This window comes from Pteronotus mesoamericanus, unplaced genomic scaffold, assembly GCF_021234165.1.
Source record: "Pteronotus mesoamericanus isolate MK-2021 breed Mesoamerican mustached bat unplaced genomic scaffold, CSHL_Meso_final contig_94, whole genome shotgun sequence".
NCBI lineage: Eukaryota > Metazoa > Chordata > Mammalia > Chiroptera > Mormoopidae > Pteronotus > Pteronotus mesoamericanus.
Genome location: NW_026555285.1, coordinates 42,573,852 through 42,598,275, shown reverse-complemented (window position 1 = coordinate 42,598,275; position 24,424 = coordinate 42,573,852).

Sequence of the window (24,424 nt, the reverse complement as noted above, 5' to 3'; positions counted from 1 at the left end):
GTGGCACATCGTGTCTGTTGTTTGGAATACCAGAGAGCACAAAATAGATTTTTCTTCAACGTGAGGATGGCTGTGTGGAGGGACTGCTTTTCTTTATTAAAACATTATGCCTTCCACACATAAGGGCTTGTATTCAATGGTTTGTATCTACCGTTTTACTTCCTTTGCATTAGTGTACAAGATAGTTTTATCGCTATTTTAGAGCTGATGGGGAACAGTCAGTGTGCTACCTGTATACAAACTGCTTCTTTGCGAGTTAGAAACACTTCCTAGGCAAACAACAGGGCAACTTTTATGGTTCAACCGCTGTTTTCATTATTTAATATTTTGTAAATACTTGAGGTCCTTGTTGTGTCCAAGAGCTGGAGTGATTAAAGAGGAATACCAAAGTATGTTTTGTAAATGTAAACAGTGAATAGAGGAATATCTAAAATTAAGCCATGAGGAGGATACACATTACTTATATGATAATTCTGTGAAAATGAAATATCTGAAGGTAATCATAAAGCAATATCAAACAAGCATAAATTTGGTTAGCATTCTGGGAAATAGCCAACCTGTCATCTTCCAAAATGCCAAGGTCATAAAAATCAAAGAAGGATTAAACAGTGGTTCTAGAACAAAGGAGGAAAAAGAGACAGGGAAACTAAGTAAAACTTGTAATTCTGAACTGAGTCCTTAGGCTCCTAAGAACATTATGGGGCAATTAGTAAACTCGAATGAGGTCTGTGGAATAGATTAAGATAATATATTAATGTAAATTTTTGGATGTTGATGGTTATATTGTGAATATGGACAACATATCCCTTTTTGTAAGATATGCAAAATACTTAGAAGTGATGGAGCATCATGTGAAAAATTTGCTCTCAAATGATTCTGTAGGGAAGTGTTTTTAGTATTCTTCAACCTTTCTGTGAATTGATTATTTAAAAATTTTTTAAAAAAGCTATTTTTTGTCTTCTAATTTTTCAGCTTTTTGGTGGTTCCATGGAAGTGGAAGCACTGGTTAATTCAATCCGTAAAAGTAACAAAATATAAGAATTACATTTACAAATAACAAGCTAATTACTTATGGTGATTTCTGGAATAAATTGGTGATATAAAATTTAAATTATTATGAAATAATTATATGAGTAAAATGGCATTTAATATTTTAATTTGTGGCTAATCACCTAATTAATTTTTTAGACAAATTATGAAGCTGAGTAAATGCCATAGAAATAGTCATGAAAGTATTATGCTATTAAAATACAGTGCATGCTGTTTAGCTCAATGAAAAGTTTCTCATTAACTTTTTAAAGTGCAATTTTGTCTTTGTAGCAAGGCCAATTTCATCTATAAATACAGCATCTTTGACAGAAAACTTGTCGTACTGTAGGCCCTGTCTTGTTTAGCCTTTGAGCATTAGCTGGTATTTGAGTAGTGGTATTTGCAGAAGAGCTGCTCTGATTTCACGTTGACAAGCCATTAACTCTTCTTTCCCTGAAGCAACTACTAAACAATTCACTTGGAAATTTTACAATTAGATTTCCCTCTTATCTGTTTACTGCTTATTACTTCATTCTTTCTCTGGAAACTTTGAATTCTTTAAATATCACTAATATATTTTTTCCTGCCCTTTTTTTTTTAACTGATGAGTCATTAATTATCGAACAGTAAACTCAGCATGGGTATGCATTCAATTTGAACTGTGTTTATGTTTCTCTTTAATAGCAGTTTATTTTCATGTGGCAGGACCTTCACTTAGGCTTTTGAGCAAATGCATGCCGATGAAACTGTTACTTGTTGAGTAGTTGATAGGATGTTTGGGTATCGACTTTTTTGAAGTAACGAGTGAAAGGAAAATACAACTACACTTGGACAGGGAATTGGTAAAAATCTTATGTCATCAAACTCAATGTCTTTAGTCTTCTGAAACAAAGACCCGGAGGTTCCTAGAGGCTGTAGGACTGGTCCATGGTACCATGAGTGCCACATATAGATAAAAGATCATTACAAATACACTGACATAAACCCTAAACGAGTTTCTATAAAGAGCTTTTTCTTTGGAACTTACTAAAACCTCTGCATTATTTTCCCTTCATAATTTTATCCTGGTGGTTCATGTAAGCCAAGAAACTGTGATGAGATATAAACTTTGAGTCATAAATTAGTAATTTTACGCTTAATAGGCCCTATTTTTCCTTTGAGCTCAAGCTGTTGACAACTTGGTGCTTTCTTTGTACAGACGTGGCCATTCTGTGCCTAAATATTTTCTCTCTTTCTTGCTCTTCCTTTTAGAGGTCGGGCAATTTTCTCTTTTCCTGTGACAAACAGAACGGTTGTCTTCAATCTTTTTCCATCCAGGTTTTCTGTCCTAATCAGACTAGAAATGATGTCTTGCTTGGTATTTGAGAGTAAAGGGGCAAGAATTTTTGTACAATGATGTTTCTATAGATCGCCAGCTATGGGAGTACTTTATAGCATCTGTTGTACACTGGCAGCCATGAAATGGAAGGCTGTGTGCTAGGGGCCATGTTAGACCACAGGCAAGTGGCAGGTGACTTGACTCTCATATCAGGAATATGCATATGTACCTCTGAGGTCTCTATCTTCTCTTGTCCAGAGGATAATGGATTAAGTTCGCCCTTCTTTCTGGTCTGAGGGACTTGCTATCCTCCTATGGCTTCTAAAACTTTTGTTATCAACTCACTCAGTGCTTCCGAATAAACTCATCTCACGGCCTCTCAAGAGCCCCCGCTCCTAACACTGTGACATTGGGGGTTATGTTTCAACACAGGAATTTTGGGGAAACAGAAATATTCAGTTCATACTACAGTGCTCCTATTTCTCCTGACCTATATAGTACCTGCCACACATCTGCCTTTTTTGTGCTTCTGCCATTTTTTGTTTCACCTCTTCCACATCAGCAAGTTTTCCTTTGAGGGCTTTTTCAAGGGGGAAACAAAAGGTTGCCTGGGGCAAGATCAGGTGAATAGGGAGGGTAGAGCATAGGGATAATACTGTGTTTTGGTAAAAAACTGCTGAACTAGAAGCCTGTACTACAAGAGGCCTGCCTTTTAGAAGATAATTCGTTTTTGGGGCGTCTCCCTTGTATAAATGTATGGATGTGTGTGTATATGTATATATTCCTAATCTTTACAACAACCCATTCAAGTAGGCATTGTTTTCTTTATTCTTCAAAGAAGAAAACCAAAGCTCAGTAAAGTCAGGTCACTGGCATCATATTGTTCGGTAGGGAAATAGCAAACAAAGGCAGGGAGGAGGAGGGACACAGGTCCCACTCACTGGCTCAGCTGTCCTTGAAATTCCGTGTATCTTTTCTGTTATCTGGGAAAGAAAGCCTTTGAAACTGTGCTTCCACCCCAGGCCTGAAAGCCTGAAAAGTGCTCACAGTGCCTAAAGGAAGAAGCCTATTAACACCTTTGAGTATTCACACGCCTGTCAATCAATATGTAATTTATGGAAAGCTAGCACCACCTTTACCTGTCAATCAATATGTAACTTCTTCCCCCTCCCTCTCCTCCTGCCAACTACATAAGTCTTCAGGACAAAGGACTCGGGGGCTTGATACTCTTGGCTCTCTGGCCACTGGGCTAGACCACCTGGCCTCTGGCCACGTGTGCACTTGCCGCCCCAGCCCTTACCCCTCCTGTTCTTGCCACCCTGGCCCTTGTATGCCCTTACCTTTGCTGCCCTTACCCTGCTTCACCCTGAACCTGTGCTTTCAGCCCCCCACCCACACCTTAGCTAGGCCGGCTCTCTTCCACGAGAATGGATCACCAATAAACCCTGATTGCACACTAATAGACTCTCTGACCTTTAATTCTTTACTGCATTGGCGAGAAGAACTGAGTTTCTGGGAGTTTCTCCTATAACAATATCATGTATTAAGTTATGGACAGAATCAAAATTTGAACCCTGACACTCTTAAGTCCTCTGGATTTTTTACTATTCTCTTAGGTTTATCTTTGATTATAGGTAGTTCTTAGCTGGGTCATTAGTTCACTTGAATATGGTGATTGAAGGCACAGACCCTGGAGCCAGGGCCTTGTTGTGTGCAAGCTCTGTGATCTCTGGCAAGTTACAGGACCTCTTTGTGCCTCCCCTCGTGTTCGTAAAATGGGACTGATCACCAGAGTACTGATTTCATAGAGTTAAAAAGATTAAGGTAAGGCACTTAGAAGAGTGATGCAAGTAAACTGACAAGTGTTATCTATAATTGATATTATTAAAGATACATCACATTTTTTTCTAAGCATAACTGGGACGTAGAGATATTCAATAAATATTGGTCAATTATTTGATTACGGTTGAGATACTGGTGAGATCCTTTCCACTATGTATCTACCCAAGTAGCTGGTATAAACGTTGGTTTTAAACATGTGTGCTGACAATGCAAATTTCCAGAGAGTTCCCAATTTTGGTTTTGATAAGCAAGTTTTCAAAATACAAAATACTTAATTTTTACATGCAAGGTGGATTCTTCTGATGTCATCTGTGTTTCTCCTGGCTTTTAATAAACTTCAAAATCAATAGAGTTACATTTATTTATTTAATTACTTTTAGAAAGAGGATAAGGGAGGGAGAAAGAGAAGGAGAGAAACATCAATGAGTGAGAGCCACATTGATCAGTTGCCTCCCATGCCCATGATCTGGGGCTTAGCCCACAACTGAAGCACGTGCCCTGACTGGGAATCGAACCAGCAACCCCCAGTTTGCAGGATGATGCCCAATGCACTGAACCACACCAGTCTGGGTGCAAAACCGGTAGGGTTACTTTTAAAATGATATGTTAGCCTAGCTTGTAGCCCAAAAGGAGCTATGCCCCATGTAATGATTAAACATGAGAAGATTCACGGGGAATGAGCATCTAAACTCTTGGCTTCCCAGGTAGAAATTTATAACCTGAAATGGTAAATTATATAGAGATTGTTTATATTAGGGATCTTAAAAGTGTTCATGCAAAAGCCAAAGCTCTGTATACCAGAGTGCAAAGTACAGATATTTCGAAATAAATCTCACATGCAAACATGTATTACAAATTTTTGTTTACAACCAATGCTACCATCCAAGATTACTTCATCACTTTAAATCATGCTTGCTCAGTGAGCTGGTTGGCATTCACAGTTATTTACGTTCACTCAGGATCAGGAGAAAATTCATTTGATGGGAATGATGTCACCCAATAAAATGACTTGATTGCATATTTGAAATTATATCCTCAGTTTCATTCAAAAAAGAGCTACACTTTAAAAATTGTAAGCGCTTAGGAGTGCAATAAAGAGTGAAGGAAACTTTTGTCCTCATACTGTAGAATCAGCATTTTAGTGTTTTGTTGTTTTTTTTTAAATCTCAGAATTTAAACTAAGCCACTCAGCTCAAAGATTTCAAGGCAGAAAATTTCCCAAGTTAACCTTTTTCCATCCTGGGGTTTAAAGTCAAGGCCTCTCAATAATGTAGCAATTATTTTTTAAATGGCCTTGAAGATTTGTGATCTTGGGTATGAATATATAATAAGCATTGATTACTTTTATTCTGTCCTAATTGAATTTTACTCTTTGTGTCTTTTATGCCTTAATGCTTTTACATTTAAAATAACGATTAAATGGATAAAACAACCATAGGAGATGTTGATCAACTCAGACTTATATTTCTATTTTTAGAAGGAATTCATCTAAGATAGTTAAGTTATATGTTCTCTTTAAAAATGTTATTGGTACTAGAGCACTTATATCCCAAAGTATAATTATTGCTGTCAGTTCTGAGTTTGTCATCCAGTTATGGTGTGATGGAGGTGACATGTAAGGGGCAGAAGGATACACGTGCAACTGTGTTGAAGAATTGACTTTTGCCATTTGCTCTTTGAGTATTGAATAAGCTTCCTGACTCCTTAGCATTTCGGTTTCCTCATCTATAAAGTCAGTCATGATGATATTTACTTGATGAGATTTTTGTAAGGATTAAATAAAATTATTTATGTTACAAGTCTTGTCACAGATTCCCAGGCAATGCTACTTCTCCTTATTGTATTATGCACCAATTTGAACTGAAAATTCAAGCAGAGGTTGCCATCTTGAAATGCGCATACACCCACACATACCAGCGATTTTCACTAGCTCCCCTTACCCAAGGCAGGAATCCATACCCATTAGTCTGACCCTCAACTCTCTTTCTAGCCATATATCTCATTATTCTCTTAAAAGTAACACTGCAGCCAAAGGATGTACTGACTAGACTCTGCTTTTGATATCACTTTAGTCTTATTTGTCTTGATGAGATTGCCTTTCTTCAACTCTTTTACTTACAAGTTCCCGTAGATCTAGCTCAAATGATAGCTTTCCAGGACTATCCAAAGACTGAAGTCCATGGAACTGTCTTCTTTATATGCCTTTGAAACACTTTTTTCCTACACAACTCATTAGGCACTTAACCATACAAAGACCTCTGATAATAATATGAGGAAATAGTAATGCAAAGGCTGGAAATAGAGTTCTTTTCACAGAGAACCAGGCATCCACAACACCTTCCATTCATATGTATGGAAAAAAAGCCTGTCATCATTAGCATTGTTCTTTCTATTGTTGTGTTCTCATTATTTTGTGCCTCTGTTGTGATCAGAATTATATGCAGCTGGATGTAACAAAACTAAAAAAAATAGAGTCTTAAAGGAGATAGGTTTTTAGTTTTTAATAACGAATTTCAAGTTGAAGCAACTCAGCCTGGGCCGGTGTACAGATGTGCAGTCATGTTGGACCCAGGGCATTGATGGCTTTCTCTTCTCTCTGGCATTTCTATCCTGTCTGACAGTCCAGCCACTGAATCCACAAGAGTGGAGTAAGAATATGCATGTCTCAGCTCAAGCAGGAGACAAATTCTCTATCTCTCTGCGTTTTTAAAAAAATTCTATTGAGGCACTCAGTTTGTTGGATGATGCACAAGCATCATGGTGAAGGCAAACTTTATTTAGTCTGATTCAAATGCTAATCACTTCCAGGGACACCCTGAAAGTCACACCAGAAATAACGTTTACCAGTTACCTAAACATCCCTTAGCCCGGTCAAGCTGACCCATAAACTTAATGATCACAACCACTACTTATATTTTATCGGTCAGAACACAGTCATGGCCTCATCTAGCTGCAAATGAAAATGGGAAATCTTGGGCATCCATACTAAAAAGTGAGTGTTTTATTACAAAAGAAAGGGAAAGTGGGTATTAGGGTATTGTTAGCCGTCCATCACACTTTCAGATCTCTCTAGACAGGGAGTTGCTTAAGGGCAGGAATAGCACCTAACCTTGGACCCAGAAATGTTTTATAAGTAGAACACACACATTTTCACAAGACTTATAAGGAAGATGAAAGCATCTGAGGCTAGTACATAAGGAGCATTGACAAAATCATTTTCAAATATGTGGTAGGGAGCCAAGGTTCACTGTTCTGAGATTAGAGAGAAAAATAACGACAAGAGGAAAAGCCAAAATAAAGTTCTATTTTGAGAGTGATAAGATAAACATGAGTTTCTCCATCTAATAGCATCTCAGAGGGTAGCATTGCCCTCGTGTGATAAACAGGGGTCTGAGCAGATACATAAAGGCCAGAAACTAGATTTTTGTTAGGGTGTTCACAATTAACAGGGGAAGATTAGACATGCTCACCAAATTCATAAGACACTGGTATCTATATTGGAACTCCAGTGGAATTAAAAATATGCAATATATAGTTTATTTTTCAATGCTTGTAATACTTTCATTCAATGTCTTGCACCCATAAATGTCATGATGCATGAACATTTCTCTTAGTAGCTAGAGTATTTTTGATGAGCAGGGAGTCAAAGTAACATAAAATGGAATATTCTTCAGGGACATACTCTCTAAGTCCTGATGATTTCTAATAAGCATCCCTGTCCCCCCTAAAAAACTGATCGTCCTTTTAGAACATCCTAGAATACATATGTACCAATGAGGATCTTTCAGAATGCAAAGAATAGCAACTTTCCCTGTTCCCTTTAGTTAAGGAGTGCAGGTGTAGGGCTGAGGGGATGGGGAGGTGGTGATACAGAGCTCTTCTGCCAGGGTGACTCACGGCACCTGCTGAGATACGCGTTCCTACTTGTATTACTCATGTCCTCTTTGGGGTCTTATTAATTAGAATCACAAGCTGTCTTTGATAGAAGCATAACTGCCCGGGCAGCAATGTTAATCAATCTGTGTAGACCTCTGCCTGGGAATGTCCTGTGTCAAGGAAATGTGTCCAAGACTCTCACACTGACAAAGCATGAGGGGGTCGAAGTCTCCTGAGTCAGATTGATGTGCATGAGAATGGAAATGGATTGGCTGAGCACATGAGAAAAAGCAGAGTCAAAGTATCATGGGATTTTGGAACTAACTACTTGGAAGCCATGCTCCAGCACAGATGTCAAGGTGTGGATAACAGCAGCATGCAGACTTCCCAGAGTGGGTGCTGATAACATCCACAAACAATGTTCTAAAGTGAAACATACTTATATACATTGATTTGCAGGCTGTGTAGTCTGCTTCCTTCAAGACGGCCTTATTATATAAATATTTGGCAAATTGAAGGGTTTGATGTCTGGGATGGGGCAGCTGGAAGGAGAGAAGCAATTCTAATAACATTTTTGACATGAAACTAAAGCCCACCCTTGGATATTGCCACTACCACCAGAGACTGCTGTGATAAGGGCTGTCATAGTACCAGCCTAGGTGTCGGGAGGAAAATAGAGAGATGCTACTTGCTGGGAAATGACAGTGGGCTCTGTCCTCCACACTAGGGGGTCAGTTCCTCAGGTTACTCTTTATCAAGGGTCTCAGTGATGTAGTCTGAGTTCAGCTCTTTTAAACCCCACTGTATATTGAGAAGTATGATTGTTGACAAAAAAAAGAATTCTGTAGCTGTGTTGGTTGGTTCAGGCTGCTGTAACAGAACACCATAAACTGGGTAGCTTAAACTGTAACAGAAATTTATGTCACAGTTATGGAGGCTAGAAAGTCTAAGATCAAGGTGCTGGCAGATTTGGTGTCTGGTGGAAGCCTACTTCCTCATTCATGGATGGTCACCCTTTTGCTGAACCCTCACATGGTGGAAGAGGGCATACGAGCAATCTGAGGGTCTCTTTATAAGGGCACTAACCCCATTCATGAGGGTTCCATCCTCATGACCAAATTACCTCCCATCATATTGGGGATTAGGTTTCAACATATGAAGTGGGGGGTGAGGTGCAGGCACAAACATTCAGCCTACAGCAGCAGCAAAGAGGTGTTGCAATGAACAAATAGCATTGTCTTTAAAAACTAAATCTCAAGTAGCAAATTTTTTCAGCTGCCCAGGGTACAGGTAGATAGATCCCTGTCTCTGACAGTGTAGTACTTCCAAGGCAGACCATCATACTCCTCAGGGTTAGTGTGGGAATTTTAGGATCAGCTTGTCAACTTCTGCTTGTTACCAAAAAACAAAAACAAAAACAAAAACCAAACAAATAAAAACCCCCAAACCCTAGATATTGATAGAGAATGCATTGAATCTATATATCAGTTTGGGGATTATTGCAGGTACTTATTTCAAACAAGCTGTGTTATCTTGGGTAATGCACATATTTGTTCTGGATTTTAGCCTTCTTTTGTGCAAAAAAGCAGAAAATACATGATCTTTAGGTTCCCATATAGTTTTAAAATCAAATGCTTTTCCATCATTTTAGTCACTTACATTTTAATGTGAAAGATTTTATGTAAGAGTGAGTTTTGAAGGATGTTAACTAATGTTTACTTACTATCACAACATGCCTGTCATGATAGATAAATCGCTAATTAAATCTTCCCAACAAATTTGTATAGGAGGTGGGGTATTGAGCATCATTATTTTACAGAAATTACACAGTTGGTGGCAGAGCTGGTATTCAAAACCAGGACAAGTCTTATTTCCAAGCCTGACGTCCTACTCGCACATAGTATTCCATGCAGGCAGTGGAGTATAAATAATAAGGACTCTGAAAGCTGAGTGTCACTGAAAGAGAATGCGCAATTGGTAATGGGGGAAATGAAGATAAATTTTAGGTCCTTCCAATTGTCATTCCTTTCTTGTTTAGTTTACCTGCAGTTCATTAACAACCTAAAAGCAAGTGGATAGTTAAAAGTTACACTTTTATATATTTTGTAATAAGAATAATGAGCTAACTATTTTTGCTGTGTTCATTGCATTGTTCCCTGGAGAAATGGTCTCTTAAGGAAAACAGAGTTTGTAGATAAGGCCGTGTGAGTGAGTATTTCTGCACTATAAACTTAATGTAAGAGTCTTCTTATTGCTTCAGTGGTCCTATAAATTCTCTTGTGTATACAAAGAGCTTTGTTTTATGTTGATCAGTTTGAAATTAGAAATCAAAGTTCATATAGAAAAAGAGTAAGTAAGGATTTGAAGAACATTATTTTATTAACCTTCTCAGTCTTTGATTAAAAAGCCAGGAATAATTGACATAAAAGCAAGTTTTAAGAAAATATAACAGTAAAAAGCACTCTTTATGCATAATGTGTTTATAAAACATAAACACAATAATTCCACTAAACATATAAACATAAGAATCATGAAAGTGTATGCCTGTTTGATAGATATAGGCAAATGTGTAGGTTTGTGTATTTATGTTCACTCACGCCCATAGTATAATAGCCATGTAGCTAAAGTAGTAGTAATGTGAAATTATTTATTACAAATTTATTGCAGCTAATTATCTGTGGTGAAATCCTCAGAGATTCTTACTAATTTTGTTGAAAACTAAGAAAACAAAATACTACCATTGCACATGCACCATATTTAAAAGCTCTTCTTTTAAATAAGCTGTGATTCCAAGCTTCCATCTGCTTACTTGCTGAATAACAGAGAGCATTTGCTCCGATTGCTGCACTTATGGTCTGTCTGTATTTTCTGAATTAGCCCCTGCTCTGTAGGAGCCCCGCGAACATGCCCCTGTGCTCTGTCAGCTTGTTCTGCAATAAATCATCAGAGGCAACAGCATTTGTTTAGACCTATTTAAATGGCTCTCCTGGGAGAATCTGTGAGAAGAGGAAAATACTGTCAAACTAACTTCTGTAACTTCATTGACTTCCACACACCTTTATCTTTTGGTCTTTCAGCGGTGCCATCCTGTTCGTTATTTATTTTTAAATATGATGAGTCACAAAAGCTGAATTAGTGAAGACCTCAGACAGTAACTCCTCTAACATTAGCTAGAACAAAAAGCAATTAGTTGCTCAGTATTTAGTGATAGGATAGATGTCTTTGCTTATTGTCTATAATGTTTATATGCCTACATTGTCCTATCCATTAAATGAACGAGGGAGAACCTTTGCTTAGCTATTCTTCCCTTTACTTTTTCTGACACAGAAAAGCCACCTCCCACACATGATAAGGAATTTAGGATGATAAACACATGCACAAAGTTGTAACTAAAATCACATTTTATCTATTACTTATTAAAGCATCTTTTATATGTTAATAGTTGGCGACAATATAAAACATCAAGTAAATAAATGTTCTGCATCCCTGCCTCAGTGTTTTGTTTGTTTGTTTTAAGGCTAGTAATCTAGAAATTTAGAAGGACATTTCATAATCATCTGGCTTGAGCACATTATTTTTCAAGTGAGAAATTATAGCTTAAAGGGGTTATGGGACTTGGGGAAGGTCATCCAGAAAATTAGTACTAACACCTCTGAAGGTGTGCTTGCTCTGGATTCGCTAGCATTTTTGGATGGTGTGAGCCAGCTTCTCCATCAGGTGGCCACACTGGGGCATCTGGGTCTGGCATATGGAGTCTCTTCAGGATGCTCACCTTATCACCAGAGCGAAATCTGAGATGAAAGACAAAAGAAAACAAAAACTATTCAAGAGACTCAATGATATTAGAAAGTGAATGCAACCAGGGATGATTTAAAAATACCCAGCAAAACCCACAAAGCCCAACCGAATCAACAGGCCAATCCAGAAGTTTTTGAACCCATGTGTACCTGAGGGGTGCAGTGGCAAAAAGAACTTTGAAGCTTGATGTGATTTAGAACCCTTGCTTTGTCACCGATTAATAGTGTGAACTAAAGGAAGTGACTTTGCCTTTCCGAAGTGCATGTTTGGTGGAGACTTTCAGGGAGATACTGAGCAACACGCTGCCTGCTCATTTATAATTAGTGCTCACCACCCGGCTTGGGGCTCCACCGCCTGCTGTAATGCCCCTGAGGGGGTGGTCCGACTGTGCCTGTCCAGGGGACCTTCAAGCAGAATGGAGAGGCTGAGGTTTAAATTTGTTGTAGTTAGTGGCCGAGTCACATATGAGCACTGGGTCAGAGCTAACATTTTTTACAGTCAATAAAAGCGAGACTACTCTCTAACTCTCTCTCTTTTTGAAATATACTCTCAGTGAATAAGCCTTGTAACCAGGAGGAAGCTAAGCAAAAACATGAAACAAGCAGGAGGGATACCCCCTTAACTTTTCCTTTTTCCCCTTTCCCATCCCCCTCTCTAAAGAATACTTACGCATGCTCAAACTTCCTTCTTTAGACTTTTTTCCCTATCAAAAGCTTATACACAGGCAGAATTTATAACTATGTATTTTGGTATTATCCTATCCTGGGAACATTTGCATTTTAACAGATGGCTTAATAGGAAAGGAATTATTAAGGTTTATTATGCAGTGGGTGGCTTCTTAATGTGTGTTGCGTTATCTAGTCTTCTTAAGTAATTCTGAGTAAGGTCATCTTAGTTCAGTTATACAGATTAAAAAAAACAAAGAGGAGATAGGAACAATAGTACAAAAATGTGTGTTGGGCATGGGGTGAGTCAGAAAAACATAATGACTTTGCTAATTGCATTCTGGGAATCTGACAATTTTGACCACAATTGTGGAGGTGGTGCCTTGATTCTATGTGGGTCTTTCAAGCTCATTCTTCAGAAACTGCTGCTGTGGAAGATCCTTTCCTGGACAGTGGCTGAGTTTCTTAAAGAGATAAAATAAGACAGGTGCTTGCTGAAGACACTCTACTACTCACAGCATTTGTCTTGCAATTCTTTTTCTTTCTTTTAATTCTAGTGGCCCCAAGAAAATCAGAGACCCATCTCCAACTTTCCTTCTATGACCCTTTCTTCCTTCCAGTTCAGTGCTTCTCAAAGGAGGGTTTGGAACTCACAAAAGTAGAAATTCACTTATCAACTTCTCTGAGTCATTCCCATGGGTTAAACCTCATTCATTCTTTCTCCAACCAGTTTTGATCCTTAAATAGTTGCTATTTTGTTTCCAATTCAAACTTCTCTATCCCCGTGTCTTCTGTTCTTTCAGGCACTCAAAATTAAAATTGGGGGAGGAGGGAGGTAGGATGTGTGATCTTCTCATGAACTTCTTGGTAAAGATGATTCCAATGTGACAGTTGACAAGTTTAGCAAGGTGAACGACTCTTGAATCAGATATTTCAAAATGTACCTGCAAACATTCCTCTGTGCCTGACCCTGTTCCAAACAAGTTATTGCTGTTGCTACTATGAAGATATAAAATACATTGTGATGAAATTCTTAAGTTCTTTTGCACATGAAGGCAGAGAGAATAATTTAAGAGCTACACATTTAGTTAAATATCCATTTATAAAATAATGATACTATAAAAACAATTCAACCAACATATAATTCTAACCAAGGCAAAAAAAGCAGACTTTAAAACTGAGAAATATGGTTTGTCGTCATTTTAATCAGAAATGATTTATATACAACAATCTGCATTTAGGGAAAAACTTGATAGGCCCAAAGTCATACCTAACAGCATTAAGACTTATTATTTCTGAATTTTCATACAACCTGTGTAATTGTGTAGGATATTGAAGTTTGTAACCTGAAGAAATACTGGTATCATGGACTATTCATTGAGTATGTCTTAGAATAAAAGGGAAGTCTAGATTGTATTCATTCATTCAAGAAGAAACAATTTTTATTGTACCTGAAGAATTATGACAACAGAAACAATATTTTTGGTGATTGAAAACAATTAGTGATAAACTAATTAAGTCCTTTTCCAAACATCATTACTGAGCACTTCAGAAAATCTGAGTGTTTGGGAGGAAGTGGCTTATTAACTTCTGTCTTTAATGAGAAGAGAACACTCCAAATATTTTATTGAAAAGATGTTCCTGAACAAACAGAGGATAAAAAGGCAAAGCTAAGAACAGGATTTTAAAATCCTGTTTGGCCACATACATTTTCCTCCCTCCCTTCATTTATATGTCACCTTGTATCTATGGCCAAAGAAATGTTTTATATCCTTCATTTTCACAGAACACAGAAACACATTTGTGATAGATAGTTATAAAACTTATGTGTTTTCTTTCTCATTTTTGTAGCTGCTTTATTTGGGGGCTGATGTGTTTGAATGGGATTTACTCATGTGAGAAGGACCTAGATTTGGTACTAAAAAAGTTTACATTTACATTTCTCCTATTCATTATGCTTTTACACTAATATGTGATTTGATAATTTGTTCAATTATACAGTCAATTATATTTGTTATTAAATCCCAGTTTAAATGACCTCTAAATGATTTTCATTCTAACCTTGTGTTTTTTACTACTGTTCTAGAACAATCATACCATTGAACCAAGAATATACAAAATTTTTTTAAGCATTATACTCACCTGCCTGACTCTACTATAACTAGTTGTATGACACCAGACAATCTGCATAGTATTTCTAAGATTCAGTTTCTTCATTGGTAAAACAGGAATGATGTTTGAGGAGACTAAAGTAGATTGGGCAAAAAAGCATTTCTTATGATTCTATATAGAGGAAAGGCCAAGTAAATGTTAGTTCAGATTGTTAATTTTTCTAATACACACAAAATGCTGGACTGTTTCATGGTCACTTACATTTATATAAAATAACTCAGGGAATCAAATTATAACTTCATTTAAATGATCCCAATATACGACATGATGCTAAAGATGTGTGGTATTTTAAAATGTATATATTCATTTGAATGTTATCCTTTAAGTAGTCTTGGAAAGTAGACATGCTTTCTAAAAATTATACCAATAAGTAAAACTTTTCTCTAGGTTTCACTTAGAGAAAATGCTGCAGAAGCAAATTCTAAGCCACATTAAAAAAAGAAAAAAACAAACAACTAAACAGCTCTCATTGTTTTTATTTGACTAAAACTAAAGCCCGTCCTTGGTGGTGAGGAAGGTCAGATGAGAAACTCCATATCATTTGAAAGAGCTTTGTAAATCATAAAGAGTTACACAAGTGTAAAATGTTACAGAGTAGAGTTAAAGAACAAATATCCTCATTAGGATTATTAAAAATTATGCCTCTGGCTCTTAAAAATATTTAAAAAACTTCCCAGTGTTTTGACTCTGGTGGTGTCATTATGAAACACATAGTCTCCAAGGCGACCCACCTGAGGGTGGACCACGCCTATTCGAATATGTCAGATTTGGTTGGTAAAAAATATTCATCATATTCATCTATATTTTGGTTGGTAAAAAAATATTCATCTATATGATTTTTTTCTTTTAATTTCATTGAATTTATTGGGGCGGCATTCTATGCTAAATTGTCTTTCTATTGTATTGCATGTTCATCACCCAAAGCCAAGTCACCTTCTGTTACCATTTATGCCCCATTTACCCTTTTCTACCTCCCCCTCTCCCCTTTCTCTCTGGTAATTACCATGTTGTTGGTGTTGATGAGGTTTTTTTTTTCCTTATTCCTTTCATCTTTTTTCATCCAGCCCCCCACACTCCCATTGTTCTGACAGCTTTCAGTCTGTTCTCAGTATCTCTGTAGCTGTTTCTATTTTGTTTGTTTATTTTGTTCATTAGATTCCACATATAAGTGAATCTGGCTTATTCCAATTAGTATAACACTTTCCAGCTCCATCCATACTGTCACAAAAACTTAAGATTAAGATTTCCTTCTTTCTTGCAGCCGAGTAGTATTCCATTGTGTAAATGTACCACAGACTTTTTTACCTATTCATCTATTGATGGACACTTGGGCTGCTTCTAAATCATGTCCATTTAAATAATGCTGTAATGAGCATGAGGATGAATGTATTCTTTCTACAGTGTTTCAGGTTTTTAAAAAAATTTTTTGAAGTAACTCGGTATTGCTTTTCACAGTGGCTGCACCAATCTGCATTCCCAACAACAGTGCACAAAAGTTCCCTTTTCTCCACATCCTCATCAGCACTTCTCATTTACTGATTGATAATAGTCATTCTGACAGGTGTGAAGTGATATGTCATTGTGGTTTTAATTTGCATTTCTGTGATGATTAGATATATTGAGCATCCTTTCATATGTCTATTGGCTGTATGTATGCCTTCTTAAAGAAGTATCTATTCAGGTCCTTTGGCCATTTTTTAATTGGATTTTTTTTTTGGTGCTGTGTAAGTTCTTTTTAAATTTTGGATATTAACCCCTTATCAAATGTATCATTGGAGAATATGTTCTCCTATTCTGTGGGTTGTCTTTTTATTTTGTTGATGAGTTCTTTTGCTGTGTAAAACATTTTTAGTTTGAGGTACTCATTTGTTTATTTTTCTTTTTTTCTGTGCCTAAAGAGGCACAGAAAAAATATTGCTATGAGAAATGGCTGAGATTATATTGCCTATATTTTCTTCTAGGGTTTTTATGGTTTGAGGTTTACATTAAAGTTTTTAATACATTTTGAGTTTATTTTTGTATATGATATAAGAAAGTGGTCTGATTTCCTTTTTTTTTTTTGGTATCGCTCCAATTTTCCCACCACCATTTATTGAACAGACTATCTCTATACCATTGTATGTTCCTGTTTCCTTTGTCAAATATTAATTGATCACAAAGATATGAGTATATTTCTGGGTGCTCTATCCTGTTCCATTGATCTTTAGGTCTGTTTTATGCCAGCACCAAGTTGTTTTGATTACTATGCCTCGTAGTATAGTTTGATATCAGGCAGTGTGATTCCTCCAACTTTATTTTTTCTCAAGATTGTTGTGGCTATTTGGGGTATTTTGTAGTTTCACAAAATGTTTTGAATATTTCTTCTAGGTCTGTGAAATATGCCAGGTGTCTTGATAGGAATTGTGTTAAATCTATAGATTTCTTTGGACAGTATTGACATTTAAATCATGTAAATTCTTCCTATCCATGACCATGGTATGTGCTCCCACTGACTTGTATCTTCTTCATTCCAGGGTAGTTTTGATATAATTATAAATGGGATTGTTTTCTTATTTTTCCCTTTCTGATAGTTCATAATTGGTATATAACAATGAAATTGATATCTGGATATTTATTTTGTACCTGCTACTAAGTTTATTTATCAGTTCTAGTAGTTTCTTTGTGTGGAAACTTTAGGGTTCTCAATATACATATCATGTTATTTGCAAATAATGACAGTTTTTTTCTTTTCTGTTGGATGCCTTCTATTTCTTCTCCTTGTCTCATTGCTGTGACTAAGACTTCCAATACTATGTTGAATAAGAATGGTGAGAACAGAGATCCTGTCTTGTTCCTGATCTTAAGGGAAACACATTTAGTTTTTGCCCATTAAGTATGAAATCAACTATCAATTTGCCATATTTGACCTTTATTATGTTGAAGTATGTTCCCCGTGTTCCCACTTTGCTGGCAGTTTTCAGCATAAGTCCTGGGTTTTATCAAATTCTTTTTGTTCATCTATTGCTATGATCATGTGATTTTTATCTTTCATTTTGTTTATGTGGTATTTTATGTTTATTGATTTTCAGATATTGTACCAACCTTGCATCCCAGGAATAAATCCCACTTGATCATGGTGTATGATCTTTTTAATGTATTATTAGATCTAGTCTGCTAATATTTTGTTGTGGATTTTAGCATCTATGTTCGCTGGGGATATTGGCATATAATTTTATGTCTTTGTAGAGTCCTTATCTGTTTTTGGAATTAGGATAATGCTGCCTTCAAAAAAAAAGAGCTTAGAAATCTTCCCTCCTCTTGAATTTTTGGGAATAGTTTGAGTAGGATATGTATTAGTTCTCCTTTAAATATTTGGTAAAATTTACCTGTAAAGCTGTCCAGTTCAGGATTTTTTGTTTAGACATTTTTGATTACTGCTTCAATTTCATTAGTTGTACTGGGGCTATTCATATTTTCTGATTCTTCCCAGTACAGCTTTGGAAGATTACATGTTTCTAGGAATTTATCCATTTCATTCTTATTGTCCAGTTTGTTGGCATATAGTTCTTCATAACATTTTCTTAAAATCCTTTGTATTTCTGTGGAGTCAGTTGTTAATTCTGATTTTATTTATTTCTATTCTCTTTTTTCTTAATGAGTTTGGTTAAAGTTTTATAATCTTGTTTATATTTTCAGAGAACCAGCTCTTGGTTTCACTGATCTTTAATATCATTGTTTTTTATTTTATTCCACTTGTTTCTTCTCTGATTTTAATTATTTTTTTTCTTGTACTCACTTTGTGCTTTGTTTATTTTTCTATTTCTTTAAGTAAAAAAGTTACATTATTTATTTGAGATTTTTCTTGTTATTGAGATAGAGCTGTAATGCTACGAATTTCCCTCTTAGGACGACTTTTGCTGTGTCCCATAGATTTTTGGGTGTTGTGTTTTCATTTTCATTTGTTTCATGGTATTTTGTGATTTCTCTCTTGATCTCCTTGTTAACCCACTCATTGTTTAATAACATGTTATTTAGATTCCATGCTATGTGTGTTTTTCTGTTGTTTTTTTCTTGTGATTAATTTCTAGTTTCATAACATTATGGCCAGAGCAATTAAAGACTTCAACCTTCTTAAATTTATTGAGACTTATTTTGTGTTCTAACATCGTCTATCCTAGAAAATGTTTCATGTGCATTTAAAAAGAATGTATATTCTGTTGCTTTATTGTGAAATGCTCTGAAAATATGAACTAAATTCATCTGGTCTAGTGTGTGTTTAAAGGGCATTGTTTTCTTATTGATTTCCTGTCTGGAAGATCTATCCATTAACGTCAATGATGTTATTATCTCTGACTATGACTGTATTTCTGTTGATCTCTCCCTTTATATCTGCCAAGATTTGTTATATTAAGGGTGCTCCTATGTTGGATACATAAATGTTTATGAGGGTTATATCCTCTTGTTGGATTGTTCCCTTTATCATTATGTAGCATCCTTATTTGTCACTAACACTAGTCTTTGCTTTAAAGTCTATTTTGTCTGATATAAGTACTGTTACCACAGATTTTTATTTGATTTCCATTTGCATAAAATATATTTTTGCACCTCTTTAATTTTAGTCTCTGTATATATGTTTTTTTTTTGTTCTGAGCTGTGACTCTTGGAGACATTGTATGTTGGTTTGGACAAAAGTTTGTTTTTTTCTGTATGATGGCTCTAGCAGTGCTTAGTTATGTTTAACTTCATTTGAAGCAATTTTGTTAGATCACATTGTGACAGCTGTCATATAAGTGTGTATTTAAAAAACATCAAAATTGGTGAATTTTTGTGTAGTCATTTTAATATTGAAGGTGGAAGAAAATATACAACATTTTCAGCATATTACGCTTTATTAATTTAAGAAAGGTAAAAATGCAACCGAAACACACACCAAAGATATTTGTGCCATGTATGGAGAAGGAGCTGTTACTGACCTAATATATCAAAAGTGGTTTGCAAAGTTTTGTACCAGAGGTTTCTTGCTGGATGATGCTCCAAAGTTGGGTAGACTAGTTGAAGTTGATAGTGATCAAATTGAGACATTAATTGAGAATAATCATTATACCACTAAGGAGATAGCCAACATACTCAAAATATCCAAATCAATAAAGTTATTGGTGAAAATGAAAAATGTGTCTTTTATTTTATAGAAAAAAATATACAGACTTTTTGGCCAACTCAGTATGTGTGTTTTGTTTTCTTTTCCATTCAGCTATTTTATGTCTTTTGACTGGAATATTTAAGCTATTTGCATTTAAAGTGATTATTGATATGTACATATTTATTGCCATTTTGCCTTTTAACTGTTTTGCTCTCTCTCTTTTTTTAAACCCTTTATTCTTAAGGAAGGGCCTTTAACATTACTTGTAATACTGGTTTGGTGGAAACAAACTCCTTCATCTTTTTCTTGTCTGGGAAATTTTTTATTTCTCCTTCCATTTTAAATGATAGTCCTCCTGGGTAAAGTAGTCTTGGATGTAGGTCCTTGCTTTTCATCGCTTATGATATTTTATGCCAATTTCTTCTGGCCTGCAATGTTCTGGTTGAGAAATCAGCTGACAGTTTTATGGGCACTCCCTTCCATGTAACTAAATGCTTTTCACTTGCTGCTTATAAGATTTTTCTCTTTGTCTTTAACCCTTGGCATTTTTAATTATCATGTGTCTTGGTGTCAGCCTCTTAGGGTTCATATTGTTTGATACTCTCTGTGTTTACTGGACTTGTCATTTTCCTTCTCCAGGTTAGGAAATTTTTAGTCTTTATTTTCTAAAATAATTTCTCATTCCCTTGCTCTTTCTCTTCTCCTTCTGGTTCTCCTATGATTCAGATGTTTTATGGTTTATGTTGTCCCAAAGGTCCCTTAACTATCTCCATTTCCTAAAATTCTTTTTTTTATTTTGCTGTGCTAATTGGGTGTTTTCTACTACCTTGTCTTCCAAATTACTGATTCAGTCCTTTGTTCCATCCAACCTACTGTTCATTCCTTCTAATATATTCTTTATCTCAGATATTGTATTCTGCATTTCTAATTGATTCTGTTTTTCATTTTTATGTCCTTTTTTTAATGCTTGCTCTCTGTATTGAAGTTCTCACTAAGTTCCTTGGGCATCCTTCTAACCATTTTTGAACTCTATCTGATAAATTGGTTTGCTCCATTTCATTTGGCTCTTTTTCTACAGATCTCCTTTAGATCTTTCTTTTTTTAATTCAATCGGGGCATGATTTTTTCTCTCTCCATTTTGGCTGACTGTGTTTCTTTCTATATATTAGGCAGATCTGCTATTATTCACAGTCTTGGTAAAGTGGCCTAGAGAGTGGGTATCTTGTAGGACCCAGTGGCACGGTCTCCTTAATCACCTGAGCTGGGTGCTCCAGGAACATCCCTTGTGTGGGTTATGTGTGCCCTCCTATTGTAATTGAGGTTGATTGCTATTGATCCATTTGTGTGTGGGGTCCGCTCTCAGGCTGGCTGTCTGTGAGGATCAACCCCAGCCACAGTGTATGAGCTGCTATGCAGGTGCTGATCGTACAAAGCAGAATTCGCCTTCACAGGGTATGGTGCCTGCTAAGATCTCCCTTTGAAGATCTTCGTGCTGCTCATGAAGCTTATTGAATTCTGTTTGGATGTTGTCTGAAGCTGATCACTGGGTGTGTTGGTTTAGGGGCTTCTCGGGAGGTACGCTGGTGCATTCCAATATCGGATGCTTCCTGTGACTGGCCCTAGACAACCTGTTTAAAGGTACAAAGTGATCCATAGTTTGTGGCTTCCTGTGCTGGGACTGCGTGTGTGTGGGAATTACCAAGCTCTGTGTCAAGGCTAGCTTTAACCAGTACCAGCACCAGGGGCAAGTCAGCAAAATTTGCAAAGCACCTTGAGATCAGCCTCCATCTGCCTCTGACTACCAGCGGCCTTATAGGCTGCCACTGAAAGAGCTTCTGGCCAAACTCAGGTTCCATGCGGTAGCATCTCAGTGAGTCACCAGGTAGAGAGGGGTGAGTGGTGTTCATCAGACTGATGCAGATTCAAACTCAATGCCAGTGGTTGGTCTGAGGCCACTTAGCAAATATCCCAGGGTATACCAAGTCTACCTGCTACCTACTGGGTGCACATAGAATTTTGTGGTGCAGGTGGGTCCCACGGAGTCATCGGGGTGAGGCTAGCAGAGCTCACTGTGCTCAAATAGACCAGGATTTGGCCACAAGAAAGGAAGGCTCTGTACCAGTTGGGCATGCAAGGGAAAAAATGGTCCCTGTCCTAGAGCCACACTACTTAATCTGACCAAGATCTTGCCAGGATCCTGAGTTTAAAAGGGCAGGGCTGAAGGCAATGGGGATGGTAGGGCTGGCTAGTAGATCTCATGTGAGTGAAAGGTGCTAGTCAGGCTTTGGAGAAGGTGGGAGGAGTGGCCTCTGCCCCCAGAGCCACACAACTCAGTCTGTCCCAAGTTTTGCCATGTGAGTGGGTCAAGGCCACCAGGAGTCAAGAAGATGGGACTACCTGGAACCCTGAGGGTGAAGCTAGAGGATCTCTCATAAGAGGGTTCCAGGTTGACAGGATTTTGGGCAGAATGGCCCCTACCCCAAAGTTACACCACTCAGTTACTGATAGCCCTGAGTCTGCCCAGACCTCTACATGCTTGTTCAGGTAGCTGACAACTCAGCAGGGCATGAATTCTGGAAGATAGGGTGACAGGGAGTCCATAGAGTGGGGATATTGCATTTTCCTCAGTGGAGGGGAGTGGTTCATGTGGCATCTGTGATGTGGAAGAGCGACTCAGCACAGGAGGCCTGGGGACTCTCCCTGGAGCCACAAACCCCAGCCTCTTCTCACCAAACTCCAGTTCACTCTGCTCTCCCTTCCCTGGAGTCCAGGCTGAGTTGTTGCAAATGGGAAAAAGTGCATTAGCCCATTATGAAGGTGCTTGTGCCTCTAGCAGACTCCTGTCTCTCCCTGGCAGGCAGAATTCTCACTGATTTTTACAGCCAGGTGTTATGTTGGTACCTTTTACCAGCTCTGTTGCTCTGGGCTGAGAAACCAGTGTGGAATTGGGGCCCCACATTTCTCAGGGGCAGTTTCTGCAATCTGAGTTACCCCTCCAGAATCCCAGCTGCCGCCAGTGGGAGCAGGGCCACCCTTTTTGGCATCTCCGACCTTCCTACCAGTCTTGATGTGGGTTTTTCTGTGAATCCTTGGTTATGAGACTTCAGCTAGTCTTCAGTTGGTTATTCAGGCTGATTGTTCTATATTTTAGTTGATGCTGAGAGGAGAGCCACCTAGTTCACTGCCATCTTGGATCTCCCCATTCACACTATTTGTTACTACTCTACTTTTATCCATTTCATGCCATATCTAAAATTATTTCCTGTCAAGTAATTTTATTCAGAAATAGATTACTAAACCATGCTCTTCAGCATGTCTTCCAAATTCTTCTAAGGTTGGTTCAGAAGTTTTGTTGTAGCAAAGCAATTATATAGCTTGGGCTGGAGTACAGCAAATGGGTATTGCTTGCTTCAGAGTTATTTAATTAGCTGAGGTTGAAATACAAAGTTTTAAAAATACATATTAAAGTTACAATTTGTAGAGTATGGTAATGCAAATGAGTTATAAATCAAGTAGATCATGGAATACAGTTTAAGTCCTGGAACAGAAAACTAGAAAAATGACATCCAGAATTGGCAGATAGAATAACACTTCCAGTTCTGAAACACGTTTGAACAGATAATATAATCTGATTTGACTGTTTGGACACATGGTGGTTTAAATTGACCAGTGCCAGATCATTTGGTTAACTGAGGGTCTAAGAAAAAATATGGTTTGATCATATACTATTTCCTGATTTGGAGAGAATGATTTCACCTCACAAATATTGGCTGTCAGTGGGGTCCTCGTCAACTGTTTCTGAGGTCATTTCAAATTCTTTTAATGTTTAATTTTATTTTATAGGTTCAGTGCTTCTCTTTTCTCTTCTGTCACTTTGTGTTAATAATATGTCCTCTTTTTTTGGCTATCAACTGGATGTAATACTTCTCTTAATGAAAGCTGACTTATCTTTTCCCCCTTAAGAGCAGTAAAAAACATGTTCCAATCAGTGTCTGCTGAGGCATTTTATCACAATTGGGAAATCAGGGCCTATGGGTTAGCCACTCTCCTACGGTGCAAAGAGGCAAAGAGCTAAAACATTGCCTGCCCTGTTTTCTGTATTAGTACATGTCTTTGTTAGAACAGATAGTCATAGGAACCATAAAAATGTGTAGAGATAGCTCATTGTTTCTTCAGCATCAAAACTTAAAAAGAAATAGCAAATGATATTTTGAAAATGGATGAATATATTGTTTTGCCAGAATAAAATGATCAATATTCTTTAAAGTTTTCCACCAGACAATTAATGGCTTTATTAGAGATATTCCTAGAGCAGGCATGTGCTTTGCAACATAGCTAAATCCATTAGGCAAAGAGAGAGGCAGGATCAGAGCCACAATACCAAAGATTGCATTTTTAATATAATGGAATACAGATCAGGCAGTATTGAAATACTCAGCTTTGAGGTTTGTCAGTGGCTACGTTACAGTTGATAGAGATTATCAATCATCTTCAGTGAAATTACATGAAATGCTCCTCAGCAATCTACTCTATAACATATAGGCGTTCCGTAATTTCTTTCTATAGCTTGCAAAAATGGAAGAATTTCTTGAAAACGCATGCATA